The sequence below is a fragment of the Musca vetustissima genome, unplaced genomic scaffold (genome assembly GCF_032173495.1).
Source record: "Musca vetustissima isolate MV318-11 ecotype Yass unplaced genomic scaffold, APGP_CSIRO_Mvet_v1 utg701, whole genome shotgun sequence".
Classification (NCBI taxonomy): domain Eukaryota; kingdom Metazoa; phylum Arthropoda; class Insecta; order Diptera; family Muscidae; genus Musca; species Musca vetustissima.
Window position 1 is genome coordinate 92,672 of NW_026878851.1, and position 18,975 is coordinate 111,646.

An 18,975-nucleotide genomic window follows, 5' to 3' on the forward strand; every position below is an offset into this window, starting at 1 on the left:
AAAGTTGAAAAACTACGACTTTAAAATTTCATCTCCAAGATATTAGGGGGAAGATGTATATTTATAAAAATTAAAAATGGAATGTAAAATTTCGATAGATTATAAAAGTTTCTGATATATGCACATATATGTTGTGCAATGAGCTTGTAAAAAATTGTAGTATACCATTTAAATAAGAATCCATATTCAGATAAGATATAAATAAAATAATGTGAAAGGCCGAATATCGGAAACATAAATATGTTGTATTATCTATTATTTCTTTTTATATATTTACAGATAAGATTATATATATATATATATATATATATATATATTTACATTTAAAACTTACCATGTATATTTTGCTATTAACAATTTTTTTAAAATATGTATCTGTGTTTACGTAATGGAAATGATAATTCTCCCCTGGAGTAATATTTTTTTTTTGTAAGAAATAAAAATAAATGTTAATATTTTTTTAATATGGTGGTTTTTCGATAGTCATGATTTAAACTCAAATTTCTGACTCAATCAATCCAGGATGCTGATTGAAACTTCGGGGATCAGCAATGTGTGTTATTCGGTACATTCGCCGGGAATGATTCAAGTGAAAAAATCGCTTTTGCTTGCTCGCTTTATTATGTATGAGCAAGGACAGCAAAAAAACCGGAGTTGCAGCGTGGCCTATAAATAAGGTCTACCGGGTGGCGAATTCTCTATCTGTCATCTATTTCTATAATCATTCTTAAAGGGGAAACACATAAGAGGACTTCAGGCTTGGTATGTTATGTTGGATTCTTTTATTGTAAAAGAATAAAGGAGAACGGCTCACAGTGGGTTAGAATACCCTGTTTCCTTGGATTAATTAAAAAATAAAATTTTAAGTATCGCTAAAAATTTTTGCACACGGTTAAAGTATATAAAATTCTACATCACTTGTCGTTGAAATAAATGTCAAAAGTGGACTGGTGTTTTTGTAGTGAAACTTCAAAGTCAAACTTCATAGAAATTTTTGTGCCAAAAAAGGCTGAAAAAATTAAAAAGGTTCCCGTTGAAAATTTTATTTATTTTAAAGAGTATTGTAAAAGTTAAACATTTTTCAATTGAACCATGAAGTTTAGGTTATTTTGCAAATACTTCGTTAACATTTGAGTATGAAATTGTGTTTGGAAGTGATTAAGATTTAGTTATTTATATTGAAAATGCCAAAAAAATTAATATTTTTATATTTTAAATGGATAAATAGTTATTATTCGTCCACATTCGTGTCATAATTTTTGGTTTATATTAAAGAGGACATAAATCTATGTTATATTGCAATATATTGCGTTTTAGAAGCTATGCATTGTTTAATACAAGTGTTACAGCAGTCAAATTAGCTAAAAGTCACATTGATCTCGTGACTGGTGCTGTTGTTGAGTGTTGTGTTTTCTTGTTTTTCATGTTATTTTTTCTAATTATTTTATTGTTGTTATTTTTGTTTCTTTTAATAATATTCTTTGTTACAATAATATTTTGTTTTTGTTTAGTGATAGTGATTGTGTTGTGCAGTTTCAAGTAGTCGGGTAAAAGGGTTCTTTATTAGCATTTTTTCATAGATACAAGTTCGAACGTTGTTTTTTATAATCGTCGAAGCTTATGATGAATTCGAGCGCTCAAACAATGAATGACAAGATGACATTTTTAGCTAAAGAAATCCAAAAAAAAACGCACCAAAACGCTAAAAAAATATGCAGAAATAACAAAAATATATGTTAATTTAATAAAAAATTCACGTGTCGGTTATAGCTGTATCCAGTGGCCATGATATTAATAATGAAAAATTTCAAATATATGCACACAATACAGGACGACTTTTTGTTGAAACGTATCCTTGGTATAATTGCCACTTTGCACAAGTTTTTTATTCACGGACCCGAAATTGTGTCAAATGCCCTCTTACATATTGCGCAATTATCAGAAGTTGGTGATGCTGCGGACAGAGATGGCCTGTCAGAAACAGTGACGTAAATGACATACATTTCCGACGTATAATACATACGTCAGAAACGTCGGAAACCCACTCAAAACCATTATATTTTTTATAAAATAGCTATTTACATTTATCGATTTGGAAATAACGTAGGCTTTACTCAAATTCATATCGGTTATCAAAATTTTTTCAAAAAAAAGTTCAGAATTTTTTATCAGTTCTAGTAAAGAATAGTCAGATATACAGTAAAAATAATATATGTTCTTGAAAATTACTGTATATGGTGATAATATTGAATTAAATGACGTTTACTACATTTTATACAGGTATATGACGTTTACGACGTTTACACCTTTTTGACAGTCGAAAACCTGAAAAATCGTCATACGGACCATCCCTGGCTGCGGATGATGACGACGTGGATGATTAACTTTAAGATGTATAAAATTCAATGTTTAACACTAGAAAGACGGGAATTTTGTATATACCTATATTGCCTAAAATCGGTCAAAATGACTTCATTCTGAAAGAATTTTTATTGTTTAAGAAAAAATTTTTAACTTATTTTTTAATATTTTTTACAGTATTCACAATCATACAAAACGTTGTTATTATTTGTTTTCGGTGGTAGGGCTCTCGTGTTTCCCCTTTTGAAAAATAAGAGCGCGGACAAAATGTTCAAAAAAGAGGAAGTCTTTACTCTAAGAGTGAAATCGACTAGAAATATAAAATTTATTTTTCCCGATTTGTATGTTCGTTTGTGTTTCTAGAGTAGCAAACGGGTTTCGATGTTGTTGTACTGATCTGGTCATATAAGAAATTTACTTTATACAATAATAAAAGTAGTTTGATTGTTTAATATTTCACAAAAGGTCAAAATGACCGATTTTAGGCAATATAGGTATAGCACATGTGAATACGGGGAATGAAAGAGGGGAGGAAGCAGCTACTATGATTAATAAACGTAGTTCTATGTGGTACAAAAAGTCACCAAATTTTAAAAAGCTGGGTCATAATGTACACAATTTTTTTTGTACTTGAAATTGAAAAACTGTCAAAATGACTGCCTTCGGCAATCTAGTGTTAAGTTATCATATTGTACGCCTTGCACTATATACCTACACTGATATTTGGCATTACTTAATAAAATTATACTCAAATATACTTAGAAAACATTTTTTTTAACTTATTTTAATGGTATTAACTGAAAAATAAAGAAAAATTATTCTAACATAGCTTCCCTGATTTGATCCAAGAAAACATGGTACTCTAACCCACTGTGCGGCGTCCAAAATCAAGTTTGATGCTGATATTTCTTTATAAATTGATATTTCATACAAAGCCAATTTAACCGGCCAGGCCTGAATCCTCGTCAAAGACATAGAAACCGTAAAGACTCGACAAAATGCATTTTGACAAAATAGTTTATAAAAAAATATCCAGGGGAATCAGGTATAATAGAGGCATGTTAACAATAAAAACGCCAATACGCGATAATGTGTTTATAAAATGTAAAAAAATCAGAGATCTGCAATCAAAATATATTTTTTTATTTGATAAGCTTAAGATATAGCATTAAAAACGTTTAATATTATTCTCTCTGTTGTTATGATATCGTAACAACAGAGGAAAAGCCATCTGTTGGAAATTGTTTACGTATCAATTGTCCTATCTTTATACTTTTATCAGCGTTATTCTGGATGTCAATTCCATGTGAATTTACTCGCTCTTCCCCTTCGGCTTATTCTGAACAACATTTTCCTGTGAAATGTGCGGAATTTTTCGCTAATAAATTTAAAGGGAGTTGACTACAAAAACTTAAGTAATAACTATTTTCATGAAAAATATTTACACAATACTTATTCTATGACGATTTAGAATATTATAAATGATAGTAAGCTAATTTTTAACTGGAAAACAACCAATAAAATGCCATTGGAAATCGTATTGATAACGATGCATGCTGAACCAAGTATTGCCAAGGAATGTATGAAGGTAATACGGAATATTTAAGTCGAGTTTGATGCATTTTGGAGGCGAACAAAAAATATTCTTTTTTTTCAAAATTATCGTGTGCATGATTTGATGGAAGAACTAAAGGATTAGGAGCAAATCTTAACATAACAGGCCACTTTAAGAATCTGGGGAAATAAATATCGAAATTAATTAAAAAGACACACAATTATGTAGTGAAATAATAAACTGAATTAATTAATTCCATCGCAGATTTATTTCCATTATTCGTTGTTGTAGTTGTTGCACCAAATTGCATCAAAACAATGAACAGCTGTTTCACATGCCATATTGTAGGTTGCCATATTTTTAAACTTTAATTTATTTTCTTTTAATTACAAAGCTATTTACAGCGGATTATTGATATTTCACATTTGTATTGTTATAAACTTTAAATAACAATAAAAAGTAAACATTTTTAATAAAAAAATCTATAAATAAAATATTGAAAAATATTACACAATCAAATTACAATGGGGCAACACATATTGCAACTTAAATTACAATATGGCCACACACGTTACAACTTAAATTACAATATGGCAAAACAAATATTTTTTCAACCACCATTTTCGAAAACTCGAATCCGCATCTCGCATTTTTTGCGTCTCCCTATGCATTCAGAATAAGGCGAAAATGTGAAAGCGAATTTTTTTACATGTGAGATACCTCCCAACGAATTTTCAGAATAAGGCTATATGTCTTTGTCCTCGTATGCGTTTTCCCCTTTAGTCATCTATATATTTAAACCCTTGAACAATATTTATTTTTGTGAAACATACATAACACATATTTACTTAGCTAAGATTCATGCAGAGCAATATATATTTATATTATATTTATACCATAGTATGGAGGGTATATTAATTTTGTTATTCCGTTTGTAACTCATCGAAATATTAATTTTCGATCCTGTAAAGTATATATATTCTTGATCGGGGTAAAATTCTAAGGCGATCTAGCCATGTCCGTCCGTCGGTCTGTCCCTTCGTCCATCTGTTGTAATTACGCTATCTTCTGAAGGAATTGAGATAGGGTGCTGAAATTTTGCAAAGTTTTGTTTTTTGACTGGAAGCAGGTCAAGTTCGAAGATGGGATATATCGGTCTACGTTTAGGCATAGCTCCCATATAACGGTACAGCCCAATTTTCGGTATTTTGGGGTTCTTGAGAGCGTTGTTCAACCGAATTCGTCGAAATTCGGTACATTGGGTTCCTATCGGGTACTTAATGTCTCCGCAATAAATTATGAATATATTCCCACTTTTTCTGGTAGACCCCATATAACGGTACCTCATAATTTTCAGTATTTTGGGGGGTTTCAGCGCGTTTTTAAACCGTGTTCGCTGAAATTTGGTGCAATGGGTTCTTATTGGGTACAAAATTTTTACACTAAAAATTACAAATATAGTTCGATTTTTTGCGGAAGCCCCCATACAAATGCACCCCCCCCCCCTTTTTCGGTATTTTGGGGTTTTTGAGCGCGTTTTCAGTCGAATTCGCTGAAATTTGGTACATTGGGTTCTTTTTGGATATTAAATGTCTATTAAATGTCTGGTAACTCCCATATTTGGAGGGGGGGGGGTTGTACCGTTACCGGTTTAAGCGCATTTTAAAACGCATTCCCTGAAATTTGGAACAATGGGTTCTTATGGGGTACCAAATTTCTTCACTAAAAATTATAAATATGGGACCATTTTTCCGGGTAGCCCCCATATAAGACACCCTCAATTTTCGGTACTTTGGTGTTCTTGAGGGCGTTTTTCAACCGAATTCGCTGTAATGTGTTATTTTGTTGTCACATATGGTAACAAATCTTCCTATCAAAAATTATTAATAAGGGGGCGACCCGTTTATATTAAAATAGTTTGTTGATTAGTTCCGTGTATTGTGGTTGTCCCCATATAGGCGTATTCTACCAAAGTTTAGGGGATAGTCGTTACTCGAAAAAGTCAGTTTTACCCTATAAATTATGGAATTCTAAGACGATTTAGCCATCGGTTCCGCTTTCTAAGGAAATAGTGATAAAAATCTTGAACCTGACGATGATGAAATATATCGGGAAGCATTTAAGCATCTCCCCTGTATTATACCTCCTGAAGGAGAGAATTGAGACAAAAAAAAAAAAAAAAATATTGGGTTCGAAATTGACATATGTCGGTCATTAACGCACTTCTTCTAAATTGAACTAATTTGCTTGGTCGCTACGAGTTCGCTTAAACCGTAATCGATTGTATATTAAAATTCATGTTTAAATGATATTTCTGTTCAGTACTTCTAACAAGAGACCCGAGAATCCACCATAAGCCTACATTGCAGTTAAAAGGAAATACATTTCAGTTTGAAAATGTGGCAACTTAATATACGGCATGAGAAACCGCTGGGGGTAAATTATGAAATCCATATCTAGTTGTTCTTTTTGTAGCAAAAAATACGTGTGATGGGTTATTCATTGCCTGGTTCTGCTTCTTCTACCTCTTTATTCGAGAATGTTGCAACTTGAACGGGTTGCCTCCATAGCGACTTCGGCGATAGGTGATTCGGCTTAGCTGGGCAGTTGAAGAGGTGGATTGTGTCGTGTGGTCCTAGTCCACATTCAGGACATGTGTCCAAAATGAATTGAGGCAGTTACACCATCCTGATCTAAGTTGTGCTGACTACTCGTGGTTGTCTGGCCAGATGCTTCTCCTCTGCTGCGATGGATGGGGGTGGTCTCCGATTATGGTATTCAGATTTTAATGCAAAAATCGGAAGTGAAAATATCTTTGGCCCCACCTCCGGAAAATTCAGGTTCCATGAAGAAACATCAGACAACAGAGGTTGGTTGACTTCGTGGCAGCAAAAAGCACAAGATTCAAGCATCTCAATATACACAAGACCACTTGGATTTCTCCCGATCAAACAACGAGAAATCAAATCGATCATGTTGTGATAGGCGGAAGGCATTCATCCAGTGTTTTAGACATCCGATCGATCCGGGGAGCGAATAGCGATTCGGACCATTACCTTGTGGCAGCCAAGGTACGCACCCGTCTTAATGTAACAGCAAACGTGCGATCTAATGTAACACGGAAAATTGACGTCGAAAAGCTGCAAACACAATGCAGAGTGTCGTAATGCTACTGATATGAAAAACGCAGCGTATAGGGCAACCCTGCGGACAGTAGCAACACGTAATGCGTTGGAGAACTATCGGGAGAAAAGTAGAGAGGAGAAACGTATTTTCAGAAAAAGAAGAAAGCAAGAAAAACGTGAGCGTGAGGAAATCGAGGTGTACAGGAGTCTGAATAAAGTCCGAAAATTCTACCAACGGGTAAAACACCAAACCGAGGTTTTGCTGCGGGCACATCCTCCTGTAGAGATAAAGAATGAAACCTGGTGACCTGGAAGGAGCATTTTGAAAAACTTTTGGGGGGGTTACTCTGTATGGCGATGCGTGAGAAAAATTGTAACGCACCGCGTAATTGGTACTCTCTAATTCGTTTTCGTATCTGCTTTCGCATGTACTTTACGCATCACCGCACTCTGTAATACGAAAACGCATGTCAAACTTGCGTTAACAAAATAGCAAACGCAAAGGAACGTATAAGTAAGCTCAATTAATGGTTTTATTTATATATAAACTGTAAATTATTTTAAGTAATGTCATCAAATTCTCCCACTCCCCGTAATAATTAATTTTTTTCCCCAAACTTCTTTTCGAACTTGAATCAGAATAGGGGGAAAATAAAAATGCGAATAAAAAGTAGCTGCGAATTCTGCTTGAGAATACCTTTAAAGGGAAGAGCGAAAAAAATCATGGCAAATTGATGTCCAGAATAAAGTTGAATAATTTATGAATAAGGGAATTGGTTGTGCGTTATGTACATTCAAGTACATATATACCGCTTACAATTAAAAATGAAGTTGACAGCTATATAATAACATTGAAGGAACTTGTAGAACAAATCAAGTCGAGGAAAGAATAGGACTATGGTAGTGCTGGGAGGGTTAGCATACCGTGCTCTCCTATCGGTTGTATCATAATCGTTACTATTAATATCGGGTTTATCAATGCTCAATCTCTTAATTCTAGTACAACTTCTATAAACTTTGATGAAGTAAAAAAATGTTTCGAATTCTAATTTGTAACACATTGTGGCCGCGGTTGAAACTTGGTTCAACTCGCACAAGGATTCAAAGTACTGGGATGTAAGATATTTCGTAACTATTGTGTAGAAAGTTGTGGAGGAGGCGTTGCTTTATATATTTCTTATGCTCTTAAATTTGTTTCAAGGATTTTAAAACCAGGTGTGTGTGAAGCTATTTTTCTGCATGTAAGATATAAAGGTATTGTTACGAATATAACTTTAGATTCCGTTAATTTAAGAATTTGAATTGTAACGTAAATTTCTACTACGCAGTTTATTTGAATAACTTCACAACAACAACTACTGTATAGATTTTTCTACATCCTTCCATTTCCTCTTTCATTGTCTATTTTTTTGTTGACGTACAATTCTTGTTAAACGTCATCATTGATGATCGCTTAATTCCTCTTTCTTTGTTACCCCCTCGCCTGTATATGTGTTGTTGTTATTGTTTACTCACTGTAAGGTTGTATGTGTTTGTTGCATTTGTAGATTGTTCGTAATCTAGGTGTTACCAGATCTTCTAGAAACTTCTGTGGCGACAGGCGAGGCTCATATAAATAGGGGAAATAGAAAGGCAGTCAGTCAGTTGTGAATCAGATCGCGAATTGAAACCGTCGAGTAAAGTAAAGTGCAAAGTAAAGTTGTGTGAATAAAATCAGAGTAACCCCCCTGGTATCAAATAGTAGCAGTGAAGTGGATGGGTTACAAGCAGAACTATTGAAGACTGGTGGACAGATGCTGGTAAGGAGCATGCACCAGCTGATGAGTACAAATTGGCTAGAAGAATGCATGCCCAATGATTGGAACCTCAGCATCCTGTGTCCCGTGCACAAAAAAGGAGACAAGACAATATGTGCCAACTATAGAGGAATAAGTCTCCTTCCCATCGCATATAAAGTGCTATCTAGCATACCAGGGATGCAAAAGTTGTTACAATTGTACTAATTTTAGCACTAATTGGAAGTCAAAAGTACAATAGCACCCCAATGACATATTTAGCACTATTTCTAAATTGTATCAAACTATTCTCACTTAAAGGTATTATATGTGATTAAACATACTATATGAAATGAATCGCCATTCCCCGCCGTCGTTAAGAATGGATGAATTTGCCATAGTTTAAATGTAGTGTCATATGCCAATTCAGAATTCAGTATTCCCGATCAGATTGATAAATTCAGTAAAGATATTAATTATAATTTTTGTAACAGTTCTATGAGAGAGATGATTTTTCATTGTTTCAGGAATGTTTCGGTACAGATATTCATGTTGTTTTTAAATACTCAACAACTCGATGGCTTTCACGTCAAGAAGTTATTGAAACAATTTTGGCGCAGTGGGAATCACTTCAATATTATTTTAAACTCAATGATTTCGAAGCTGATTCCCAAAAGCTAAGGCTCAATTCTATTATTTAGAATTTTCAAACCCTTTTTATACCCTTCACCACACTGTGGTACAGGGTATTATGTCTTTCTGCATATGTTTGTAACAGGCAAAAGGAAACGAGATTAACACATGGTTCCTTTTGAAAATATGCATAGAATCACTTTTTAAGTCGATTTATGCATCTCCGTCCGTCTGTCCCCAATTGGATAAAATTTGGCATAGGTCACTTATTTGGCCTAAGGACGAACCCTATTGAAATTGGGAAAAAAATCTGGTTAGATTTAGATATGGTTCCCATACATTTTATCGTCCGATTTAATGTAAATGGTGTACCAAAGTCCCTATATATCTTTCGATTTGCACGAAATTTGGCACAGCGTAATAAATTACGTCTAGAAAGATGTGTGTTAAGTTTCCTAAAAATCGGCCCAGATTTAGATATAGCTCCCATATATATTTTCGTGCGATTTAATGTAAATGGTGTACCAAAGTCCCTATATATCTATCTATCGATTTGCATTAAATTTGGTATAGTGTACTGATTTAGGTCTAGAATGATGTGTGTTAAGTTTCGTGAAAATCGGTACAGATTTAGATATAGCTCCTATATATTTTTTCTTCCGATTTTATGTAAATTTTGCACAAAAATCCCAAAGTTTGTCCGATTGCCACACAATTTGGTACTGTAGTTAATATAAGTTAATCTCTGGCAAGTCGCATTGAAATTGGTTCAGATTTTGATATAGCATCTACATATATATTTTCGTCCGATTTTACACAAAATTAACACAAATTTTGCACAACGTACTGAAGTTAGTATAACCTAGAAGTTGGATATAAATGCTTTACCAAAGTGGGTCCAATCGGCACAAGATTTAGCACTACGTACTGAAGTTACTATAACATAACGAGTGGCAAGTATAGTTAAAATCGGTTTATATTTAGATATAGCTCCTATATATAGTTTCGTACGATTTTAAGTCAATGGTTCACCAAAGACCCAAAGGTAGGCCGATTGAAACTAAATTGTGCACAACGTACGGAAGTTAATATAAATTAGCGTGTGGAAAGTTTTGAAATCGGTTCAGATTTGAATAGAGCTCTTATACATATTTTCCCGATTTTAAGTACATGATTCACCAGGAACTCAAAATGTGTAGAATGACATGTTTAAGGATCCATTTTCATGTTAATGGTCCTTCAAAAATTCAATGTCTGTTAGGATTCATCTGTTGAATATACCCAAAGTGGTGAAGGGTATCATATAGTCGGCGCCGACCGACTTTACTACTTTCCTTACTGGTTACTGTTATTTTTGTTCTTGCAATATGTACAAAAATTATAAATAATATCAAATTAGAAATGCAGTATGAGGATGCCAGAATGCATGTAGAAATTTTTAAGTCTTTCAAAAACGACAATATATGCACTTGTTGGTCAAAGGTGACTGAAGTCAAAAATGAACTAAACAAAGATATGTTTTCTTATATATCACAAATTTTTATAGAGTTATTATATATTCCACATTCATCTACAAATATGGAAAGGTTATTTTCATATCAAAATATAATTAAAACCAAAGAGAGGAACATGTTTCTACTGCTTCAAATCTTAATTAATTTTTTATGTATGTTTTATTAATTGTTAATAACAATAAAATTTTTATTTAAAAATATATAAAAAGTACAATCGGACTGAAAAAAAGTACACTTTTTATTGAAAGCCAGCACAATTTGAATAATTTCATTTCGCATCCCTGTAGCGTACTGTGTGAACGACTGAAGTCAATGGTCAATGACATTCCTGCAAAATAATTCGTCTATACAGGATAACTTTAACAGGCACAAGATCAGCTGTTAAAGTCGGAAAGGACTTCTCGGAGCCCTTCAATACCGAACGAGGATTCAGACAAGGTAATAGCTTGTCGTGTGGCCTTTTTAATATCCTGATTGAAAAGGTCATACGAGAGGCAAAAGTGAACAGAAATGACACTCTGTACAACACATGTTACTCGCCTAATAATAATATTTAATACTTATTTTTTTTTCTTTTTTGTATTCAGCTCCCTTTCATTTTATTAGCGAAAAATGTCATCAAATTCTCCCACTCCCCGTAATAATTAATTTTTTCCCCCAAACTTCTGCTTGAGAATACCTTTAAAGGGAAGAGCGAAAAAAATCATGGCAAATTGATGTCCAGAATAAGGTTGAATAATTTATGAATAAGGGAATTGTGTGTGCGTTATGTACATTCAAGTACATATATACCGCTTACAATTAAAAATTAAATTGACAGCTGTATAATAGCATTGGAGGAACTTGTAGAACAAATCAAGTCGAGGAAAGAATAGGACTATGGTAGTGCAGGGAGGGTTAGCATACCGTGCTCTCCTATCGGTTGTTTCATAATCGTTACTATTAATATCGGGGTTATCAATGCTCAATCTCTTAGTGCTAGTACAACTTCTATAAAATTTGATGAAGTAAAAAATGTTTCGAATTCTAATTTGTAACACATTGTGGCCGCGGTTGAAACATGGTTCAAATCCCACAAGGATTCAAAGTACCGGGATGTAAGATATTTCGTAATGATTGTGTAGGAAGTTGTGGAGGAGGCGTTGCTTTATATATTTCTTATGCTCTTAAATTTGTTTCAAAGATTTTAAAACCAGGTGTGTGTGAAGCTATTTTTCTGCATGTAAGATATAAAGGTATTGTTATTGTTGATGATTTTAATTTCGATATTTCTGTTCGTAGAAACAAACGTTGACTCCCTTCGGAATCTTCTTTCCAGGTGTAATTTGTCGGTTGTACACAATAATAAACCACATAATTCTTCATTAGAATTCACATTGGCTCATATTCTTAATTCCAATCACGCGTTTGTCCCTTTGGAGTACAAACTATGTACAATCAATGAAAGGCAATATGTAACATTTCCTGATTACAATCCAATAATTTATGATCTGCCATAACAATAACTGTGATATAGATTGAGATCACTTAAATATTATTATACCTCCAATAATGGTGCTAATATTACTATTTCTGATAACAATTCTATGATTATGCCTCGTTCAATTATTTTTAATTTTCTCAATGTCGACATATTTGAGCTCACTAGTGCTCTATATATTGCACTAGTGAGCTCAAATATGTCCAATGCTATAGACTTCAACGTCAAAGGTTCTCAAAATTTGGGAACATCTGGATGAATTTTTTTTGATTAATGTCTGTCAATCAGGTTTTAGAAAACATCACAGCACAACCACATTAATGCTTCGACTGACTGTTGATATTCGTCGCTCAGTTGTTAAAAAAATGTTGTAGTATATTAGGCATTTTAGACCTTTCTAAAGCCTTTGATTCCATCAATCACTACATTCTCCGCTCTAAGCTATTTAATATTTTTAATTTTTCTCTTCCTTCTTGCAATCTTGTATCTTCATTCTTCTCCAATCGCTCTCAAAAAAAATTGTATATGACGGTAATTCACATAAAATACATGCTTTTTTAATATCCGCTTTTCTATGTGGAATGGAGGTTTTTCTGGCTTAGTTTACGTAGTTGTTTTCATAGTGTTTTAAAATACGTTCATGGGAAACAATGCAATGGTAACTATGAAAAAAGGGGTGTCGGATGTTATTTTGATGACTACTTTCATGTTCGATGCTTCTCCATCTCACCACAGTTTGAATACAGTGGTTAATGTTGGCTTGACATATTTCAGGAAACATGGAATAACCACTAAAAGCTAAAATATACCTCCCTGCAAACAAATAGTTTTACGGTCATAAAAACTTGTGTGCATTGGCACAAATTTTCATTGTGCTACCCCTCCCAGTTGCACATCACAAATGGGTCCTTCCACTTAGGTAAGAATAAATAAGTCTGCATTCCGAATCACAAAATCCATAATTTAAATATTAATTGATTATGGTTAATTAAATTAAATTATTTTAGTATGTTATAAAGGGCTTTATTTATCAAAATGTATAATATTACATAACAAAAGAATGCTGTGATACGCATATTATAATAGAACAGTGACGAATTATTTGTGATTTAATATAGAATTAAAATAGTAGAAATAAAAATTGGTGCATCGGGAATTTTGTAATTAATTGTATCTCATATAATTCCTAAAGTGGCCAATTATTTCATATTTTCTTTATTTCGTCGTTGTTTAAACCATGTAGACAATAAATATAACGTGTAGCTACATTATAGTTCCTTCATAATTTTCAAAAATGTTTTCTGGATAGGCTAATCTTCACGCGAAATATCTTAATTACGCCTCCAAATTATATTTAATTTGACTCAAATTTTCACTTATAAAATCGGCTTTTACTCAAGAAAGATATTTTTCTCGTAGATTGGATCCACGAATCATAAATAATTCGAGAATAATCAAGAGAGAATATGGTATGTTTTATTTATCAACCGTGTGCTTTTTTCTTTGTGCACCCTTATTTCTCTTTAATTTCATAATTTAATGTTAACGATTTTAATTAATGAAAATTAAAAGAATTGGAAAATTATGAACAGTTTAGCACTCCGTATCCTCTAGAACTTTTTCAAACCTTAAATTTAGGAATAGAATAATTCAATAGGATTACTTGAGGAAATTGACGAAACTGTAGTCTACCGTAATGACTTACAGTGTCATATTTACATATTCAACAGGTTGTTTTGTTTATTTTACATATTTTTACAGTTTCAATAAATAAGGACAAAATCGCGAAAAATTAATGGAATGTCAATTTTTTTCTTCACCATATGTGCTTCCAAATATGATTATAATAAGAATTCTTCTCCAATGTTAAATTTTAATTACAACTGTACATGAAAAAGTTCAATTTTGTTTATTTACGCTGAATTTACCATGACTTATCATACAAATTTAAATCATTGTGCGGCAGGGTTTTTTTAAATGATCATGACTAAAGGTATGATTAAGCAATTAGGTGCATTACTGGATTTCGTTGAGTCCAATTAAAATAGTACATGTAAATTTACTTTTACTAGAAAAAATTTACCTAGTAACCTTCAGTAAAGGTCATGCTTGAGCCATCAATTTCATATGTACAGTCAAATTTTACACATCGTGTGACCCACAAGAAAAATTCCATATATTAAAACGCTATTCCATTTTTCGTCCGCTCTATTCTGCTAGTATTTTCATATGCAAACCAAACAAATTAGCTGTTTTGTTTGTGAGACAACGAAAAAAAAATAACAAATGGAAGACAATTTTGGAAATTGTTCATGGAAAAAAAAATAGAAAAATTAAAATAATTAATACATAAACAGAAAGAAATAAAAATTAAATGATGTTAAAAATCTTTTTAGCAATTGGATTGGTCAATGGAAGCTGTCCTCGAACTTATACATTTGTAGAATATCCAATTGCATCCAAACCTGTGCATATCGTAATATTTTTATCAAGCCTAGATCATGCTCGAAGATGGGACTTATAGATCCTCCTTATAGTACAGCCCACGAAGGAGAGGGGAGGTGTTTGCTTAGCAATACTAAAAAGAACTGTCTTTTCTGCAAAAATAATAAAATGAGACTGCAACTTATTTGTAAGTATTTAATAAACGTTGAATTATAGACAATATTTAATTAATAAAAACTTCTTGAAGTTTGAGAACTCATGTGGATCATCATCCACAATCATCCAAAAAAATTAATTAAAAATTGAAAAATTATTAAAAATCGCAACAGCAAGGAAAGTAAAGTTCTGGAAGCGGCAGTGAACGCCTTAAAACAATTGCTAGTGACAATAGTGTGGCTAATAACAATGACGAAGGTTTCTGCACCTTCATCAAAGCAGAAACGGCTTACATTATCAATGAATTCAGCTTTTAGTAGCAAAAGCAAAGAATGCTGACCGTAACATCAATCAGTTCGGTTTTTTTGTATTATATTAAAAATAAATATCTCATATTTAATATAATTATATGTAAATATTTAATTATAATTAAATGAGTTGTTAAATTGTATATGTCCTAATATACATCTATATAATGTACTTGAAAGTACTAAAAAAATATCTTTGCTTTCGATTTTTATTTTATTACATAGTTTTGGGATGTGTCCTTACATTATTTTGCAATTAATTTTTTATAAGATTTCTTAGACTGTTTACAATTTTGTTTTTTCTCTTTTATACTTTAGTCTAAATAGAATATATAATACAACAAATTGGTATTCAAATTAAAATTAAATTACAAATAATTTGGAACATTTTCGGAAAATGGGCAATAAAAACTTTAACAGTGTACCTATCCTAAGAACATATTCTATGAATATACAATTTTTTGTTAATAAGTTCTGTATCTAATTTTTTGTATAACACCGAAGTCATGAAACTTTAAATTATTTATGTCACAAAGCATTAATAAAAATAAAATGAAAAATTATTCTGGTAGTGTTGTTTTTGCAAAATAGTCAGGCCGAATCCCAGTTTGTTGTTTTTATAAAAACAACTATTTATTAGAGGGAAAAGAATGGCATTGTCCACCAAGGGTTAAGGCAGGGAAGACCATCGATTCGAATCTCGCCACGCATCCTCATCAGTTCCCTAAGTTTTTTGTTGGGGATATTCTCCACAGAAACTATAAATAGCTTCTTCTAGTATTTTCATATGCAAACCAAACAAATTAGCTGTTTTGTTTGTGAGACAACGAAAATAAATAACAAATGGAAGACAATTTTGGAAATTGTTCATGGAAAAAAATAGAAAAATCAAAATAATTAATACATAAGCAGAAAGAAATAAAAATTAAATGATGTTAAAAATCTTTTTAGCAATTGGATTGGTCAATGGAAGCTGTCCTCGAACTTATACATTTGTGGAATATCCAATTGCATCCAAACCTGTGCATATCGTAATATTTTTATCAAGCCTAGATCATGCTCGAAGATGGGACTTATAGATCCTCCTTATACACTGCGTATCATAACTATAGACGCACCCTTAATTCAATTGGTATGTTAGTTGACAAATAAAATGGACCCATTAAGTTATTGTTCACAATAAAACGATCAAAAACACATATTATTCAACAAAAATAATTAATTTATTCTTTATGGTTTCGCCGAATTCTGCACTTTCAAAATTGCTGGTGTTGCATAACTATAGACGCACTTTTACAAAATTAGAAAAAATTATTTTTTAAAACTTAAATAAAATAAAATAACTTTTATAAATAATGGGTAGAGCCTCCCTTATTTTCAATAAGTTCAAAAATTTTATCCATCACACTCTAGATCAAAATTATTCGCAAGACTTCATCGATTGACCGCCATTCATCGATAATCACTTCTTGGAGGTAAAATACAGTTTGGTATTGGAGGTTTTCTGCATAGACACGATGAATCAAGATTCCACACATGTTCTCGATCGGATTCTGGTCGGAAATTTTAATATTTTTCGATTTTAACCATACTTGAGTATGGCGACTTTTTTGAACTGGTGCGTTGTCCTGCTAAAAACGTGTCCTTGTTTGTTGCTGCTTTCCCAAAATGGCAATAATTTGTCTTCCAAGACTTGAACGTACTCCATTGAATTCATCCGACAACATGGAAATGTCAAATAAAGCATTCCGTGGCTATAAAATGCTCCCAAGGTGGCGGTTACCGAAATATCGTTATTTCTTAATACAATATTTCGGTGGCGGTTCCTTAATGGCCTTGGGAGCATTTTATAGCCATTATTTGACATTTCCATGTTGTCGGATGAATTCAATGGGGTACGTTCAAGTCTTGGAAGACAAATTATTGACATTTTGGGAAAGCAGCAACAATCAAGGACTCGTTTTTTAGCAGGACAACGCACCAGTTCATAAAAGTGGCCATACTCAAGTATGGTTAAAATCGAAAAATATTAAAATTTCCGACCAGAATCCGATCGAGAACATGTGTGGAATCTTGCCTCGTCGTGTCTATGCAGAAAACCGCCAATACCAAACATTATTTTATTTCCAAGAAGTGATTATCGATGAATGGCGGTCAATCGATGAAGACTTGCGCATACTTTTGATCAACAGTGTGATGGATAAAATTTTTGAACTTATTCAAAATAAGGGAGGCCCTACCCATTATTTATAAAAGTTATTTTATTTTATTTAAGTTTTAAAAAATATATATTTTTTTTAATTTTGTAAAAGTGCGTCTATATTTATGCAACACCAGCAATTTTGAAAGTGCAGAATTCGGCGAAACCATAAAGAATAAATTAATTATTTTTGTTGAATAATATGTGTTTTTGATCGTTTTATTGTGAACAATAACTTAATGGGTCCATTTTATTTGTCAACTAACATACCAATTGAATTAAGGGTGCGTCTATAGTTATGATACGCAGTGTAGTACCGCCCACGAAGGAGAGGGGAGGTGTTTGCTTAGCAATACTAAAAAGAACTGTCTTTTCTGCAAAAATAATAAAATGAGACTGCAACTTATTTGTAAGTATTTAATAAACGTTGAATTATAGACAATATTTAATTAATAAAAACTTCTTGAAGTTTGAGAACTCATGTGGATCATCATCCACAATCATCCAAAAAAATTAATTAAAAGTTGAAAAATTATTAAAAATCGCAACAGTAAGGAAAGTAAAGTTCTGGAAGCGGCAGTGAACGCCTTAAAACAATTGCTAGTGACAATAGTGTGGCTAATAACAATGACGAAGGTTTCTGCACCTTCATCAAAGCAGAAACGGCTTACATTATCAATGAATTCAGCTTTTAGTAGCAAAAGCAAAGAATGCTGACCGTAACATCAATCAGTTCGGTTTTTTTGTATTATATTAAAAATAAATATCTCATATTTAATATAATTATATGTAAATATTTAATTATAATTAAATGAGTTGTTAAATTGTATATGTCCTAATATACATCTATATAATGTACTTGAAAGTACTAAAAAAATATCTTTGCTTTCGATTTTTATTTTATTACATAGTTTTGGGATGTGTCCTTACATTATTTTGCAATTAATTTTTTATAAGATTTCTTAGACTGTTTACAATTTTGTTTTTTCTCTTTTATACTTTAGTCTAAATAGAATATATAATACAACAAATTGGTATTCAAATTAAAATTAAATTACAAATAATTTGGAACATTTTCGGAAAATGGGCAATAAAAACTTTAACAGTGTACCTATCCTAAGAACATATTCTATGAATATACAATTTTTTGTTAATAAGTTCTGTATCTAATTTTTTGTATAACACCGAAGTCATGAAACTTTAAATTATTTATGTCACAAAGCATTAATAAAAATAAAATGAAAAATTATTCTGGTAGTGTTGTTTTTGCAAAATAGTCAGGCCGAATCCCAGTTTGTTGTTTTTATAAAAACAACTATTTATTAGAGGGAAAAGAATGGCATTGTCCACCAAGGGTTAAGGCAGGGAAGACCATCGATTCGAATCTCGCCACGCATCCTCATCAGTTCCCTAAGTTTTTTGT